The sequence below is a fragment of the Ornithodoros turicata genome, chromosome 2 (assembly GCF_037126465.1).
Source record: "Ornithodoros turicata isolate Travis chromosome 2, ASM3712646v1, whole genome shotgun sequence".
NCBI classification, from domain to species: domain Eukaryota; kingdom Metazoa; phylum Arthropoda; class Arachnida; order Ixodida; family Argasidae; genus Ornithodoros; species Ornithodoros turicata.
In genome coordinates, this window is record NC_088202.1 from 148,019,045 (window position 1) to 148,036,672 (window position 17,628).

The following is a 17,628-nucleotide window of genomic DNA, read 5'->3' on the forward strand; positions in this document are numbered from 1 at the left end:
AAAAAAAAATCTCGCAGCCTCGTCATCCGAAATCCGTTCCCTCCACATGGGAAATATCAAACACGGTGCGCCGTGCTCATCGTCGCCGACGCTTCCAATACCTGCACGAACGCGCAGACACCGCTCGTCGCGCCCTCCCGACGGAAATCCGACATCACGCACGCGCGCACCGGCTCCGACGTCACGTCCGGTTCCCCTCTGCCGGCTGCGTCGAGCGGTCGTAACCAGTGGCCGGCCGCTGCCAGCTCTTGCCCGGGCATTCGAAACCAAAGAGAGAGAGCGAGAGAGAGGGAAACACACAAAAAAAGGAGGAAATAAGGAGCCATGCGTGAACGAGGATGGCGACGCTAAGGAAGGATTCTGTCCTGGTGCTTCGCAGACGACATGGTGCTGTGTCGTTGCCCTGAGGTATCCGTCACGGAGAACAGGTGAGAATCGGGGGGTTCAAAAAACGGGAGAAACATGTTGTACCGTCTTCTCATTGGAGGCCGTCCAGTTCGGTGAGATCGATACCGCCAGCGGCCTTACAGAGGACGAGTTTTTTGCAAGCTCGGGGGGCACTCGAGGCTGTGAGCTCAGGACAGTGAGATATAAGTCGAGGAACTGGGAAGTTTATTTCGCGAGCACTCAAATATCTTTCCGTTTGCGGTCGGTACACAGTTTTTCAAGGTGACGGCTTTGAAGGATGTCGTTGTTAGGCTGGGTTTCATCGTACTTGCCAGTACACCAGGCCGAGTCTTGCAGAATGGATATCGAGAGACCAAAGACTGAAGAAGAGATACAGATTTTGTGACAGCCGCGTTCAAGTAATGCTGGCTCGTAAACGACACAATATACGTAACAACGCTAATCAGCATACCGATTTTATGTCGCGATACAGCTATGATGATGAGTGACGTCACAGTGGTCGGTTCGCGGAATATTTTTTTTCCGGCATGAGGGCTGTTCTTAATTCAAAGATGTCACGATGTCAAGCCACAACGCTTGACCAACTTGTACCGTGCGTATCCCAGGCGTTGTATCAGGCATAATAAAACTTCTGCTCCAGATTATGTTTACGAGTATTTGTTTATCGGCTTTCATTTTCTGTATACCGTATATATATGATGAAATATTTACGATAAAAAATCACAATGAGGGAAAAAAAGAGTAATCGGGAGTTTGGAACTAATTTGGTTCGATTGGTTCGGACCAATTTGGGACCACAGGGTGCGCTTGCTCGACGGATGTAGGTTTGCTTATCATTTCGGTCAACAGTATGAACTTGGCTGCAATCTTATCACTTCAGTTGGAGAATCTAAACGCCGTTCATACTGAGATAACTCCCTCTTGGTGCATGTTTTACAGATCTCTAGCAACGGAACTGACAAATAAATATTACGTCATACCTTTTGCGGTCCGATCACTTGGCGCTTATCGCAACCCTATCTGATTGGGGATAAACACGGTTCTTTTGAAGAACACATTCCAAAAGAGAGTTTATGGAAATGTACGAAGACGCTGCTTACTTGACGTAAAAGACTCAATTCATGTAAATGACTGGGCTTCGTGTTTCGTTGTCAGGAATGTTCCCAACGAGGAACTTGAAGAGCGCTGTGGCTTGAGGACCATTTGGGTACCGTGTGAACTTGATGTTTCATTTACTACTTAGTGGATCTGTGTTACTGTAGGATATTGGAAAAGTGTAGTGTTCGTGACTTTCCCTTACACATGCATGCGCTTGTGCGAGCCGAAAATCCCGCGTGGGAATATGCTTAGTCGATAAACTTCATAATATATAATAATAATAAATATAAACGATGTCCCTCCTCCATCATGTCTACCAGGCTCGTTGTTGCAAATTCCGGTACGTCTTCCTTTTTGAGTCAGTGGTGTTTAAAACCGCGTTCCGGTTAAGAACAGTTTCGAATCCACTTAAAAAGGGTGTTGCTGATCTCGTCAACCTTATACGATAAATTTAAAAGGACAATATATATATATATATATATATATAGAAGTTCAAAAAAAGACGCGGAAACAGATTTTAGGGAAGCTACAAACACTAGTTTATTACATAAACTAGTAAATTAATTAGTAAGTAATTACATAAACTAGTGTTTGTAGCTTCCCTAAAATCTGTTTCCGCGTCTTTTTTTGAACTTCTGTAAAACTTCGTGGCCGTTTGATAATGTGATGTGATGTGAATAAAGAAAAAAATGGGGATGCGTTTGATAATCCTTTTACCTCACCCTATATATATATATATATATATATATATATATAGGGACAAGGTTACAACGTGCCAAAGTGCACGCTTTTGTTGTTGCTATGTCCTTGTGAATCGTTGCTGATTATGTAAACTTGCAGAAAATTATTGGCGCCAAAAACGTACAGAATCCCTGTGAACCGACAAAATATTCGTTGCGCTCATTTGTACTCGTATACTCCGCCGAGACGGAAACGTAATGGAAACGAAAACAACAATGGTGGTAACCGAAACTGGAACAGAAACAAATATGGTCCAGTAACTGAGGCGGAAACGAAAGGGATTTCGTTACCTTCCCCTGGAAGAGACTTCCGGGGATTATGCTCTTCGAATTACAGCGTCTCTCGGTAAATAAGCCTGGAAGCGCCAAAGAAGAGCTATACAGGAATTAGATATTTGGGTATTGTAGGCGATACGGTCTTTTATGGAGCACGATAATTGAAAAATGTTCGGTGAGCGAGACGCTTTTAAAGAATATATTCCAGTTAAAGAATATATATGCAGTATGTACATGTGTGTATAGATAGAGATATAGATATAGATAGATAGTGTTGCCAGGTATGTGCACGCGTTTTTTTATAATCTTTTCGTTGTTATTTAATTCTTTTCAGGGCGATACACGTTTATTAGCCGTGTGCATTACTTCTCGTATAACAGCAAGTCGCAGTTATGTCACGCCTATGTCGTGCCCCCCGTTGTGTAATCACCCTTGTGGTCCCTCAACGTATAACCAAATTAAATAAATAAATAAATATTCTAAGCGCAGAGTTGTCAGCATCGGCCAAAATGAACCAGCTGATTTTCGCCTTCTTTTTTTTTATAGTTTCGTTCGCTGTACCGAAGTTGCACATTCTTTTGAATCGGGGAAAATTTTGAATTTTAATTTGTAATTTGGGAACTTGAAGCGTTTAACTCCTACCCCGCTGTAGAATAGCTTTTCTTAAATTCTGTGTTAGCGCCGCGTAGCAACTGTGGCTATATGAGAGGAGTACAGACGTGGACAGATGGAGTGAAGGGGGAAGGGAATATGCTTATTAAGAAAAAGAAAGGAAAGGTCAGCCAGACGGAGGTCGGCTTGCTATTCCAAAAAAAAAATGAACATGGGGGAAGAAAAGAAAAGGAAAGGCAAAGAAGGAAGGAAAAGGAGAAAAGGGGAAAGGGGAAAAGAGAAGATTGATAGAGGACAGCAGGAAGGAGTGGGTGACAGGGGGGGATTAGTATGCGTCCTGGGCAGACTTCAGGGGGGCAACTGTGCTGACATTCATGTGGAAAGTCGGCCGGAAAACCCGGGGAAAACCTCAAACAGGTGTACAGCCGCGCGGTGCCGGCGTGTGAAGGCGACCATCCTACACTCTAAAAATTGAACTTCACCGCATAGCACGCTCTGCGCCAACCATTGTAACGAATGATAGGGTTATTGCTTCTGATTTGAAGGAGAGAGGGAGGCGTACGCCTTTTTGTGTCAATTATCATGTATTCAAATTGACACAAAAAGGCGTACGCCCCCTCTATCCTCGAATCGGAAGCGATAACCCTATCATTCGTGGCAATGGTTGGCGCAGAGCGTGCTATGCGGTGAAGTTCAGTTTTGAGAGTGTAGCCACTATATACGCCACGCGAGCTGGTATAGAGTTGATCTAGATGGAGATTTTGACGCTCGACCTATACGCAGCATATTTCGTGCACGCTTCCGGACTGGCCTAGCTTTCGCATACACAATGAGGCTGCCCCGTACACCTGTCTGTGCTCACAGTCCGTTCAACCCCACCGTTTTTGTTTTTTTTCTTCTTAGCGTCACGGTGGATGTTCAGCTGCTCCAAAAATGTTCGCTTTCTGTGATATTCTTTTTAGTCCAGAGAAAAAAAAGAAAAAAGAAGGCTCCGTCGCTTTTTAAATCTTGGTGCATGTTAATTGAGACACTCTGCATCTGCGTGCTATGGATATTATTGTTTTAATAATAGTTTTCAATAAGACAGAATTCCAATTCCATTCCAATGTCCAAATGGAATTTCCAAAGAGGCGTTCCAATTAGAAGGCTACGGCTCTACTGGCACGTTGTTTATGTCTTGTAGACATTATTCTTCCACTTCCCCGGGCTTTCGCTTTCTTCTGCAACGATCATTGACCAATCCAATCCAATCCAATCCAATCCAAGTGATCTCCAATGACATCTCGCTACGCTTTCTCCCACGCCGCGTATTCTGCAGCGGTGTTACCTTGCGCAGTTACATCTCTCTCTCTCTCTCTCTTTTTTCCCCCTTTCATGCGCTCTATGTTGTTTTGCTCCGCTGGTAACACTATAGGGGACTTCCAACGTCACTTCCCTCGCCCAGCCTCTCCGCCACGGTTTTTTTTCGCTCTTGTATATATCTCTCTTTGATCTCTATGCCCGAAGAGCACGAGCCGTAACATACTGGATTGGATTGGATTGGATTGGATTGGATTGGATTGGACGTGGACTGTGCTTCGTCGGACGGATGAGTAAAGCGCGATGAACGTAAATCGCGGGCTTAACACTGCACTGCCGGCAACTGTAACGGCAGCCTATGCGGGAAGCCGTCGAGAGAGAGAGGAAAGACACGCATGTTTCCTCCTTTCCTTTCACTCTAGTATAGTTCTTATGGGGAATCGCACTGCTTGATTCGGAGCAGCTTTTTTCTTTTTTCTTTCCCGGTGGAGACCACTGGTCGATCCGGATTGGATTCGCGTGTTTCGCTGGTCGTTTAAGATCGACTAGCGCCGCGACGGCGTCATCACTTCCGAACCAGAGGAGGCCGAGCAATTGTGAGCGCTTAGTTGTGAGCGACGGGTGAACCAAGGCACAGGGGTGACACAAACCCGCCATTGTTGTAACTGCCCTCAAGCGGGTGCCTTTGGCAAAACTGACATCTTGTCCTGGTCGAACGTCATAAAAAACGTCATTTTGAGGTCATGTGAGTTTGTTTACGTGTCGTTTTGCAGCTTACCGACATTTCTGTCGTCATAAAGCCAAGAAATGAACGTATTTTGCTAGCGTAAATTATGCGGTGCTTCTTTCGCAACACAGTAGCCCATTCCTCCTTAGTTTAAGTACATCGCATCGGCTCAGTGAGTTTTAACGCGCGGTCGTCATCACATCTTTAGGAGTCGTCAACAGTACGAGGCCTTATGTGCAAAGCTGCGCGTTTTACTGCGAGATTATCAGATAATCTCGGATAATAATAATTACCGTGATCGAAAGACATCGAAAACGTCAAGCACAAACAACAACCGTATTGTTTACAAACGGTTTGGCCGCCGATCACGGGCGCCGCCATCTTTAAGGTCACGTGTGCCTTGATGTTTGCTGTGACGTGCGACCAGGACCTGTCCAGGATGCATTGCGCTCGCCCTGCACGCTCTCGTCTACGGAGCAATACATTGGGTGCCACCCCTGTGCACCAAGGTATATGTAGACATCTTCGGAAGGACGCCATGATGGAGACCGTCAGCGCCATCCATCCATCGCGCGGACTACTACGATTGGAAACAAATGATGTCAGAGATGACGTATATGGTACGAATAATACGTGGCGCATAATTAGTCATGGTACGTTTGCACGCTCGCGTTGTTCTCGTTTCATTCCGAACAGCTGAAGCAAGCATTACAAAGCCGTTTGCTCACGTGTCTAACCAAGCTTTTCCTGACCAAACCATACGAACCGCTCAACAATACCGGACGAGAACAGAGAAAAATAAATCGCATCAGCAACTGGTTGAAGGACACGTGGCAATTCCAAATGCATACGGATACATCACAGCTGTTGAAGACTCTAAGCTGAAAGAACATCGTGGATGGTCACAAAGAGAGGTTATACACGTAGTTATTTGCCCTCTGCATTTTTCCAATGAGTGGCCATAATGGGTCCGCTAGGAAAATATTTCAGTATCGGTGTATACTGCTGATTCCTGCCGACATTCAAGCAGGTCTCGCCATGGCGAAAGCTTTTTCGCGGGGGCCTGTAACAGGCTGTATTGCAGTGACTTGTCCATACGTGTTTTACATCTCCGAGATGTGGGCCTCGCTTGCTCGCGTCCCTGTGCAAAAAAAATAATAATAAAGAAATAAAAATAAATAAAGAAATAAAGTAGTATCTGGGTATTACGAAGCACGGACGCACGGGGTGCACGGATAAAGCACACTTATTGACACATGCGCAGGGCAACATCGATCCGGAAGCATACTCAGGGGCTTCATGAGTTTCTATGTGTGTTATTATAGTGAGAACCATATAGGTGACGCTTCGGAAGTCGTACGACTTGAGCATTATTTGTGTGCGATTTTAATATAGGACACAATAACTAAAAACAGCACAAGCGAAAGCGAAATGGTGCTGACAAGCTGGTACACATGACTGCGAAATAAACCCGAGACAAGGAGTACAGACAAATTCTCGTCATACAGCAGCAAGTTTAACGGCAACCTCCGTAAAGGAGGCAAATGAATAAATGACACAGAATTCCTTCGTGTGACACATCTCCAATGACTCCCTAAAGAGCCTTCGCCAGGTTGCTTCCTCTTTCCAAAGATTGAGGGTTTCGGGGAATATGGGGTCACAGTTGAACCTGTGGATGCAATAAGGGGACTTATTATAGGCGCATTTACATGAAGGCGATAAAAGTCGACTGGATCGAGACAAGTCGATTGCTCCTCTACATGTAAACCGGCGTACATCGACTTAAAAGAGAAGTCGACACAGCGGAAGCAAGTCGCTACGATGAGGTGGTTCAGACGACAGCTGTCAACTGAAACCGGTCATGCAACTTATCCAGCAGGTTCCCCTAAGCTTCAGGTGAGCGCTGTGCGACCTTGGGAATCCCAGCTGATTGTCATGTAAACCCTCGCCATCCCACCTTGGCGATTATTCGACTGGGGCTTTCAGTCGATGTATCAGTCCATGAAAACGCAGTTTATGACATCTATACGTACCAGTATGTACCTACCAAAGAAAATTTAGGATCGTATCGCAATTTATTGGCCCGCTACAGGAGGTTAAAAAACGGAAAGTGCATGTGGTTGTCAATGGGGTGGACAGTCAGAACAGGTCCTTTTTTCTATACACACGCATAAAAATGGTGTAGCTTAAATTTTGCTACGATGCGGAAATGAACTTCGGCTTTCACTCGAAAAACACGTTCTTCCTACGTCACGTGACCGTGTCAGCAGTGCTACTGAGCATTGTAATCGGAAAAAACGCATGCACTATGTGAATAAGTCGTATTGTGCTGGTCACCTGAGTGCATCATTTTCGAGAGTATGCTCGTTTAGCACCGCAATCAGCCCGATCATGGCTGCACCACTACACACGGGTCACTTACACCACTATCACCACCATCACACACATCACCATCGCACACATCACCATCGTTCAGCCACCAAGGTCTCCCTCGTGAGAATTGTTTTTTTTTCTGCACCAAAACCCCCGTGTATGCGGTGTTATACAGTCAAGCTCCTTTATAGCGAACACCTTTTTAACGAAAATACGAGTACAGCAAATTTTTTTGCGGTCCCGCTGGAGCCCTATAGGTCCAATAATGGACATCCTTTATAACGAAAATACCTTCACTGCAAACTTTTTTTGCTGTCCCCTGAGTTTCGTTGTAAAGGAGTTGGACTGTATTGGAAAAGTTATGTTCCTGGATTTTGTTCAGTTTCTGTTAAATCACACACCCGAAAAAACGATGTTAACGGGACATGCACGTAGAGTATAGACACATACATATATGTCACACATTTTGCGTTTGCGTTATTCGAGGAAACCCAGCTGCAATTACTTCACGAAATATTCATTTGAAGTTTTTTCTCGGCTTGGGGGGGGGGGGGTATATGTTTATTCACACAGGGGAGATGTCAGCCAGGCAAGTGCCGGCTTGCTACTCCTTAAAAAAAAGGAAAGAGAAAGAGGAAAAAACAGGTGCGGGAGAAGCCGCGATGGGAACGATGTGCTGCGGGCGGTGAGGCTTGCCGCCTGTGCTTCAGAGGGCGGTCATCATTTCTGTGGCCTTGAGGTACTCGAAGAGTGCCTTGGTAACATCCCGTTGCCCAGGGCGCGGGACAGGCCCGAGGAGTGTAGCGAGCGAGAGGGGGTGGTGGCCCAAGGCTTGGAGGCGTCGGGCGAGGGCGGCACGGGGCGCCGAGAACGTCGGGCACGTTAGCAGGAGGTGGGCTACGTCAGCGATGGCGCCGCAGGCATCGCAGTTTGCGTTGCCGCGTCTGCCCATCTTGTGCAGGAGTGACGGAGTGTAGGCGACGTTAAGGCGGAGGCGATGAAGGAGGGTTTCCTCGGCCCTGGTAAGGTGTTGGGAGGGGTAAAGTTGCATCGCGGGGTCGATGGCTCGGAGAAATGTGTTGCATCGAATAGCGTCTGCAATGAAGTGGCGGGTTTCAGAGGCAGACCATCGACGGATTTTAACGGCTTGGGGATTTCTCGACTTATCCCCTTATTGCATCCACGTGTTCAATTGTTGCATTCACGGATATGTTCAACAAGTTCACCAGAGATATGGGTCCTTTGAATGCTGAGCTGGTGCTCTCCTCTGGTTAATGCACCTAGAACTTTGCCCTACATAGCACATACCACACTCAACAGTGGATAACAAATTTTCAGCAGGAAACGTAAGCGGCCCAAACACCGGGGAAGGACATATTCACTATTTATATGTATTAAAATACACTCCCATATAGTACTTCCATCATCAGAAGACAAAAGAACGACAGCATGTGCCAGAGCACGTGAGCTCTGGTACATGCTGTCGGTCTTTTCTCTTCTGATGATGGAAGTATATAGGAGTGTATTTATATATATATACGGTAGGAGATGAAAAGTTGGATGTGCGCGAAATGATATAAATACAAAATAAACGAGACGTGGGCAACAGAAGTAGGAGTATTAAGTGAAAAAAAAAAAAAGATTTATTATGAATTACACTACTAGTTGATTAAAAAGCGCTAAGGGAAATTTACATTCAGTCTACGTTACGGCGGAGGCTCCGCCTTCGTCAGGACAAAAGTATGAAGTATATTCCCTATACAGTGAACCCCCGTTATGATGACCATGGTCGTTCCTGAAAATTTTGGTCATAATGCGGAATTGTCATATTAACGGGGAATATTTGCAGGGGGTTCACAGCATTGTTCCCCAGGAGTATGGTCGTAAAGCGCGTATGTCAGATTATCGGGGGTTATATTAACGAGGGTTCACTGTATAGTATATGGAAGTAAAGTATTATTCCCTTAATACTTTTGCCCTGACGAAGGCGGAGCCTCCGGCGTATCGTAGACTGAATGTATATGTCCCTTAGCGGTTTTTAATTAATTAGTTTAATTCATAATAAATCCTTTTCTTTCACTTAATACTCCTACTTCTGTTTGTCCCCGTCTCGTTTATTTCGTATTATTATACATGCAGTGAATATATCCTTCCCTGGTGTTTGGGCTGTTTTAATTATTGTTTCCTATATTAAGATCGCGAATAAACTATTAGTGCACACACAAATCATGCGCACGTCTTAATTTGGTTGTTTGTTTACAATCGTACTTCTACTAACAGCACCGAGGATCGTTCGTGCATCATGAAAATAACCTTGTCGATTGGTCTGATTTGATATTGTCGCTGGCTTTCGCTACCAGTTTAGTTTACCCTTGGGTGTACGCCGACATAAATTCTTAAAAGTAAAAAAAACTAAAAAACCCACGCGTGAAAATCCACGCGTGAAAATCCACTTTCCGAAATAAATCGCTGAAAATTCCACGCACTCAAACTAAGCACTTCCAAAATAAATCGTAGCTCGGGGAGGGAATGTGTCATATGTTAATTTAAGAGGGACACAACGTCGTTTTCAATGCAACGCACAGTTGGAACGTTTCTTATGAATATTTCTACCATTCAATAATGATGTGTCTTCTAACAGAGCTGGAAAAATTGAAATATTCAGCTTAAAACTGCAGAAGACGACGCGCGTATGAATACAGGAATAACAAGCGCCCACGGTACACGCACCCTCGAGCCTGGTTGAGCTGCGAACGAGGCTAAACCCGAAAACGTACTTCCGGTGTCTTCTCATGGAAGGCAATGGACGACCACATCCGGTACATCAAAGTAGTCTCGTTCTCAGGCCCACACCAAGTACGACAGCCGTACTGTTGTCCGAAGCGGACGTTTTGAGCTTCGGCCGTCCATCAATCATAGAGGATTTATTTTGAAACATTTATTTTGAACAGCTGATTTCGTGAAGTCTATTTCTACGAACAGATTTTGTCACCGAGGGTATTGCCAGTTTATTTTTCGAAAAGTAATACCCCTGCCACACGGGCAGTTTTCAATGACCATTGAATTCAATGGTCATTGAACACGCACGTGGCGCCACCAAGCGTGTAACGTGTCAACTTCGCAAAAACCATTGGATCCAATGTTCCTTGAAAGGTTGACACGTTACACCCTAGATGGCGCTACGCGGGTGTTCAATGACGATTGGTTTCAATGATCATTGAAGAGTGCACGTGTGGCAGAGGTATTAGAACATTATTTGTTTTTCAGGGTTTTATTTTTAAATGATTTATTTCGGCGTCATGATGACGCCGTCCTGGGCGAAAACGACGTCCGCTATGTTCTTGGCTGGAACGCGATTGTTTATCAGTGGCGGATTCGGTCCCTTGGTGTTATATTTGGATACACTCTAGGCTCACTCCAGATTGACCCTTGCCACCTTTATGCTTCCCCGTCTTCGAGCACCATTATCATAGAGATGTCCTTTCGTCTGCCACTTCAACGGTATGCAGGCGATATTTTGCTCTCCACGAAGGATGTTTGCAAGGACAGACCGTCTAACATTCTTCTATCGTCACGTCCGGAGTAATAACTGCATGTTATAACTGTTCGTTTGGTGGCAGATGGTTGCGCTGTTCTTAATCCCTTGCAGAAGAAAGCGTGTCGTCTGCTAGAACTAATCCCTTGCAGAAGAAAGCGTGTCGTCTGCTAGAACTAATCCCTTGCAGAAGAACAACGCCTGTCGTCTGCTAGAACTACGCGCCGCTCCGTAACTTGTGTTTGCCGTCGTCTTCATGTTGAATTGAATTGAATTTATTTAAACGTTGCAAAGCTTAACGGGTAGTACAGTCCATACAGATGGAGGACCCAGAGGGAAAAGTTTTAGACGTCAGTTTTAGACGTAGGGGCGAACTTTTAACGTACCTATTAAACCAGTGCTTCCCAAACTCTGTTTTCCTGTGACCCATCAAAAATATGAAATATAGTCGTCGCGGTCTTGCCCGCGGTCTTACGCGGCCTTGCGTCGCGGTCTTGCAGCGCCGTCAAGCGGTAGCCACAGTATTCACTTCGTGTATAAAATTGTATTTCACTTGAAAAACACGAGTGTCTGGCCTGAAATATTGTTTTTGAATTTGTTACATTAAACGAAGCGTGCTTAATTTACTTCCTTTCTGTGGCTTCAATTCCCTTGTAACATCGCAAATTCACTTCAGGACGAGTCTGGGTATCCACTATTTCCGAAAGACAGCGTACGCCCCGATAACGCAAACAGAGAATGGGTTTCTAAAACGTTCAATTCTAACTTCAATTGAAAAAGTAAATTTTTCTCAATTAAAAATTGTCCAAAGCCTTCGAAATGGCGGGAAAACTCTCCAGAAGGTAATTTTCTTATCACTTTAAATACCTTGCCAAGGATAGGGACGGTAACCTGAAAAAGAACAGCCCCTGTTTGGAAAATCCACGGCTCTCGTCTTGTCCCAAGCTTATTCCCTTAACATTTCTACCTTCTCACGCAGTCTCATTGGTACCATGTCCTAAACCTCTCTATTGAAAGCAGAACACAAGAATGATACAACATAGACCGCGTTGAACCACGCACTGACCGGACAGGCCTTTTAATAACCAGAGTTTTGTCATTTCGTTACTTAGCTACTTTGACTAGTTTCTATTTGTGTATTGTTTGTTAGTGTATTTGATATAGTGCGAACAAATTATGGTGCCTCCTGGAATGCATTGCTTTGGTTGTGCTTTGTAATCGTTGCTATTAATATATAACCTCGTGTTCACAGTGTTACTCATTTGCTTATTAGGGAGGGCGCTTTAACAGGGAGTATTTCAGTCCGTCCCTAAATAAATGAAATGAAATAAAACGGAGAACGTCAACTCCTTCAGAGACTTTCCTTCCCAGTGGGAAAAACATAACTATATTGATGAACAAATCGGTTTCCTTTTACATTTGTTGCACCTCTCCGTTTCGTAATAGAATACCGCGAACCCTCGTTAATATGACCCCCGATAATCTGACATACGCGCTTTACGACCATACTCTTGGGGAACAATGCTGTGAACCCCCCGCAAATATCCCCCGTTAATATGACAATGCCGCATTATGACCAAAATTTTCAGGAACGGCCATGGTCATAATAACGGGGGTTCACTGTACAGTGAACCCTCGTTAATATGACCCCCGATAATCTGACATACGCGCTTTACGACCATACTCCTGGGGAACAATGCTGTGAACCCCCTGCAAATATCCCCCGTTAATATGACAATTCCGGATTATGACCAAAATTTTCAGGAACGACCATGGTCATAATAACGGGGGTTCACTGTACAGTGAACCCTCGTTAATATGACCCCCGTTAATCTGACATACGCGCTTTACGACCATACTCTTGGGGAACAATGCTGTGAACCCCCCGCAAATATCCCCCGTTAATATGACAATTCCGCATTATGACCAAAATTTTCAGGAACGACCATGGTCATAATAACGGGGGTTCACTGTACAGTGAACCCTCGTTAATATGACCCCCGATAATCTGACATACGCGCTTTACAACCATACTCCTGGGGAACAATGCAGTGGAACCTGTGCAAATATCCCCCGTTAATATGACAATTCCGCATTATGACCATGGCCGTTCCCGAAAATTTTGGTCATAATGCGGAATTGTCATATTAACGGGGGATATTTGCACAGGTTCCACTGCATTGTTCCCCAGGAGTATGGTCGTAAAGCGCGTATGTCAGATTATCGGGGGTCATATTAACGGGGGTTCACTGTACGTCAGAACTTTCCCGGTTCACTCTCCCTATACGGTTCCCCCCTCCTCGCGATTTCTATGCCTCGGTTGTGGCGCCACAAACTATGCCTAACAAACGTATACGACGCGTCGACGTGAACCTGCATTCCAAGTTTTTTACCAACGGGAATCTCCAAGTCCGACGGTTAGGTCACGTCCCTACGGAAACCAACAGAAACTGCTTTTTGAGATGAGATCATATATGTGTCTGCAACGTCGTGGGTGTAACCTATTTTTTTTATTTTTTATTTAGAACATACCCAAGCAGCACAATGTACTGAAAGTCAAGTGCAATACAATATCTACACATTTAGTGTGAAAGCATTATCTCATCTCTTGTATGTGTGTGAATTTTGTTATTACCTTAACTCTTTTGTGCAGTGTTTGTGCTGTTTCATGTACTAATGTTGCATATATTGTACGTATCCCCCTCTTGTATCGCCCTAAGGGCTCTTTGAGGTATTTACATAAATAAAAATAAATAAATAGGGGTGGACGGGTAGGTGGAAGGCCTTGAACAGAAACCGAATAACATTAAGACAAATACCGTCCTCCCCTATAGCACTCGACTTTCAGTACATTGTGCTGCTTGGGTACATCAGCTCAAGGGCTACAATAGGAGTGGCAGCAGAACAAGGATACAACGAAAAAAGAGAGAGAGAGAAGATACAATGCAATATAATTCTGCTAAAAAAAATATATCTAATGCTGACATGAAAGTGTCAACGCTAGCACAGTTTATCACCAATAAAGGTAACCTGTGCCACTCGCGAATGGTACGAGGGGAAAAATGAATAACGGAAGCAATCAGAGCAGACTTGTGCGTAACGCGTTACTAGTAATTGCGTTACTTGTAATCAATTACTTTTTTGAGTAATTTCCCGAGTAATCAGTTACTTTACTGTGAAAGTAATTTTTCGAGTAATCAATTACTTTTTGGAGTAATCGATTACTCAGTAATTGATTACTTTTCCGGCAGAGATTAACTTATTTTTCAGATGTTCTGCCCCAAGTCAAGCCCCTCTTGCTGTCAGCCTTTGTTGGATCGTTCTACTATAGCAAGTACAGGTCATTGTACTAACGTTCTGGAATTTCAGGGTCTCTCCTACGCCTAATCTCTTCCTACACCAGTATGGTGGTACCTGAAGGTTTAGAGACTTAGTAAGTCATGGGGAGGTTCCAGGCAATGTTCTTCCACAATCGGGTCAACGTCTTCCCGGGCGATAAATACAGTAGTTCTTTCCTTTCGTTTTTTTTCTTTTTTTCTGGGGCATACAGAGACAGGTATAATTTGTGTGAATGCTGAGTAACGACCGGAGTAACGCGTTACTTTTTTACTCGTTACTCAATTACATTTGGAGTCGAGTAATTGGTAACGGTAATCAATTACTTTTTGCGTAGAAGTAACGGTAACGGTAATCAATTACTTTTTTCGAGTAACGGGCACAAGTCTGAGTCAGAGTGATAACTGAACTCAGTGAAAAGTTTCTCATGAGCTCGCCGCAGTGGGTGACCGACCAGCGGTTGCAGATACTTTCACCTGTCGATACTTACCATACCACTGTGAATTTTATAGAGAAATTTCAGTCGGTTCATGTCAAACCGTTTAGACATAGTTGGAATACCAGCCCTAATACGGTAATCCAGAAACAGACACTATCGAACGATACTCATTGTAGATGAAGCGCAAAGCTCTATTCTGTATTTTTTTTTTTTTTTTCAATTTTCTGCATTGCAGACTTAGTGTACGGATGCCACACAGGGCTTGCGTACTCCCACAATGGGTAAAACTTCTGCCTACGGGCCTTTGACGTATAATAAATAAATAAAGAAAGAACTAACATTTTGTATGCTATATGTGGGGCTCCGCGTTTTAGGTTTTTATTTTTGGGCGTATTCGGCGTATGTTTTTTAGATGTTTATTGATTTTCACGAAATCGGCGTTTTTCGATGTTTTTCCTGGCGTGGTACACGCTTTACCCGACAGTCATCGGCGAATAGAAATCACGACGTAATTTCCGAACGACGCCGATTCAACATGGCGTTGTTCGCTGCGGTGGCGTTTTACGGCTAACGAAAAAGTAAAGGGACCATTTTTCGCAACCACAGTATTTCTCTATTGTTTTCTGGTCTGCATCAACAACCTGCGTTTTTCGATTAAAACCGGATGAGGGAAAATTTACCCGGCGTGTGTCTCCTTTTTTTTCGGTGTTTTTCGGTTAAAACCAAAAACGTGGAACCCTAATCTATATGTAATTCTTCTTTCTCCCAGTAATCTGACGCTCATTACAATGTGTGTATGACGCAATTCCTTGGGAAAACCCGACAGTGTGGCCATATATATAAGAGATCCTACTGTGTAGAATGCACGCCAGCCATTCAAATTTTCCAGTCATCCAAATTTAATGATGCCCGGGCAATTGGGTCGTGCAGGGCTTATTAACGTTTACTGTCAAGAGAGAAAAAAAAATAACTATAACGTCGTGGCATCCGTGTGCAGCGACACATTTGTTAAAAAAAAAACGCTAAGAACATCGAAAGGACCTTGACGTAACCTTGACGTAACCTTACCAAACCTTGGACCGCCTCCTCATCGACCTAATTTTTGCGTTGTCGAGCGATCGTCTGTCCAATAGAAACTAAAAACGACAGGAAGGACCCTTGCGGCGCAATTAGCGGGTAATTAGCTCTAGGTGGAAAATTAACCGTCTGGAACCGAGGCTCCTTTGCCGACGCTCGCAATCTTGTCAATCTGTCAACTAAGCGGGGCGAAGACACGGAGCGCGTTTTCCGAACTGGCGCCTCCGAGGCAAATGTAGGCTTAACTAAGGCGAACGTCAACCGCGAGCCTAAAGTGTTGTTGGACAAAACATGGGCGTACACTTTAAGAAAAAAAGGAGTACTTTTACTCCTTTTGGGGAGTAATTGCATTGCCACAAAAAATAGTCCCTTTCGGGAGTAAATGCACGGGAGTAAATGGATGTCACAGAGTGGAGACCGCATTTCGCGCGCTGTTGTAAGAGTTCCAAGTGCATAATCGGTGCGCATGCATGAAAATACTTTGAAGCGAACCGTCAACCGTGATATATCGAGTGATATAAAATCTTGCGCCATACATAGGGCATAATTTGCGAAGAAAGATGCGCTAACTGTTTCTTACTCTGTGTGGCTGGAAAATTGCTACGTTGTCTGAGTTATACAGCCTTATGCCCTTCAAATTGACCAAGGCCACATATTTACGGTGACTGTTGCATTCAGGAGACCATTCGTGAAGTTTAGTGACAACTTGCAGTCCTGGGGAGTAAATGTCGGAACTAAATGTTGGGTTAGGGGAGTAAAATGGGGAGTAATTGCAGACTAGGGGAGTAGAAGCTGCAATTACTCCCCGTTTTACTCCTTTTTTTCCTAGAGTGTAGAGCGGGCATGCCGTCTGTTCCGCAGGTTCCAACTGCTTCACAGGACCGCACTGCGCAGGCGTGCTTCTATACTTCTATTCTCCGTATTCCGTTGTTTCCGTGTGCACCCTAAGAAAAAAAAAGGAGTAAAATGGGGAGTAATTGCACCTTCTATTCCCCTGGACAGCAATTACTCCCCATTTTAGTCCCCTAACCCGACATTTAGTCCCGACATTTACTCCCCAGGACTGCAAATTGTCACTGAACTTCGCGAATAGTCTCCCGAATGCAACAGTCTATACGTAAATATGTGCCCTTGGTCAATTTGATGCGGCATAAGGCTGTATAACTCAGCCACCGTAGCAATTTCCCAGCCACACAGAGTAACAAACGGTTATAGCCCATCTTTATTCGCAAATTGTGCCCTATGTATGGCGCAAGATTTTATATAACTCGATATAACACGGTTGTCAATTTGTTTCAAAGTATTTTCATGCATGCACACGAATTGTGTGCCTGGGACTCTTACAACAGCGCGTGAAATGCAGTCTCCACTCTGCGCCATTCATTTACTCCCGAAAGGGACTATTTTTTGTGGCAATGCATTTAGTCCCCAAAAGGAGTAAAAGTACTCATTTTTTTCTTAGAGTGCGCTTGAAAAGAGACGGGCCATTCTGCCTTGGTTGCTATACAGGGCTGTTGCGCATGTCACGTTCAATTCGCGCAGTGCATGTGGGCCTGTCCAGCGCCTAATGCAGTGTACTAGGACTTCGGAGGAATAAGCTATAGTATATCGAGTAAGGACCGTTGTGTACTTCGTCTTGTGTCTGTCCTTTCGTGTTCCTTGCAGTCTCGGGGTTTTACAGTATGCACTGTATACTATAAGTTGATCG

At 44.5% G+C, this 17,628-nt stretch overlaps 1 protein-coding gene across 1 annotated transcript in view; it reads left to right on the forward strand.

Moving 5' to 3' along the window:
• Positions 1 to 214: 214 nt before the first annotated feature.
• Positions 215 to 17,628, forward strand: part of LOC135386350 (cell adhesion molecule Dscam1-like) — a 357,610-nt gene continuing 340,196 nt past the window's right edge. Inside the window, exon 1 of the mRNA XM_064616211.1 lies at positions 215 to 428. The gene's annotated coding sequence lies outside the window, so the exon portion shown is untranslated. The remainder of the gene's footprint in view (positions 429 to 17,628) is intronic.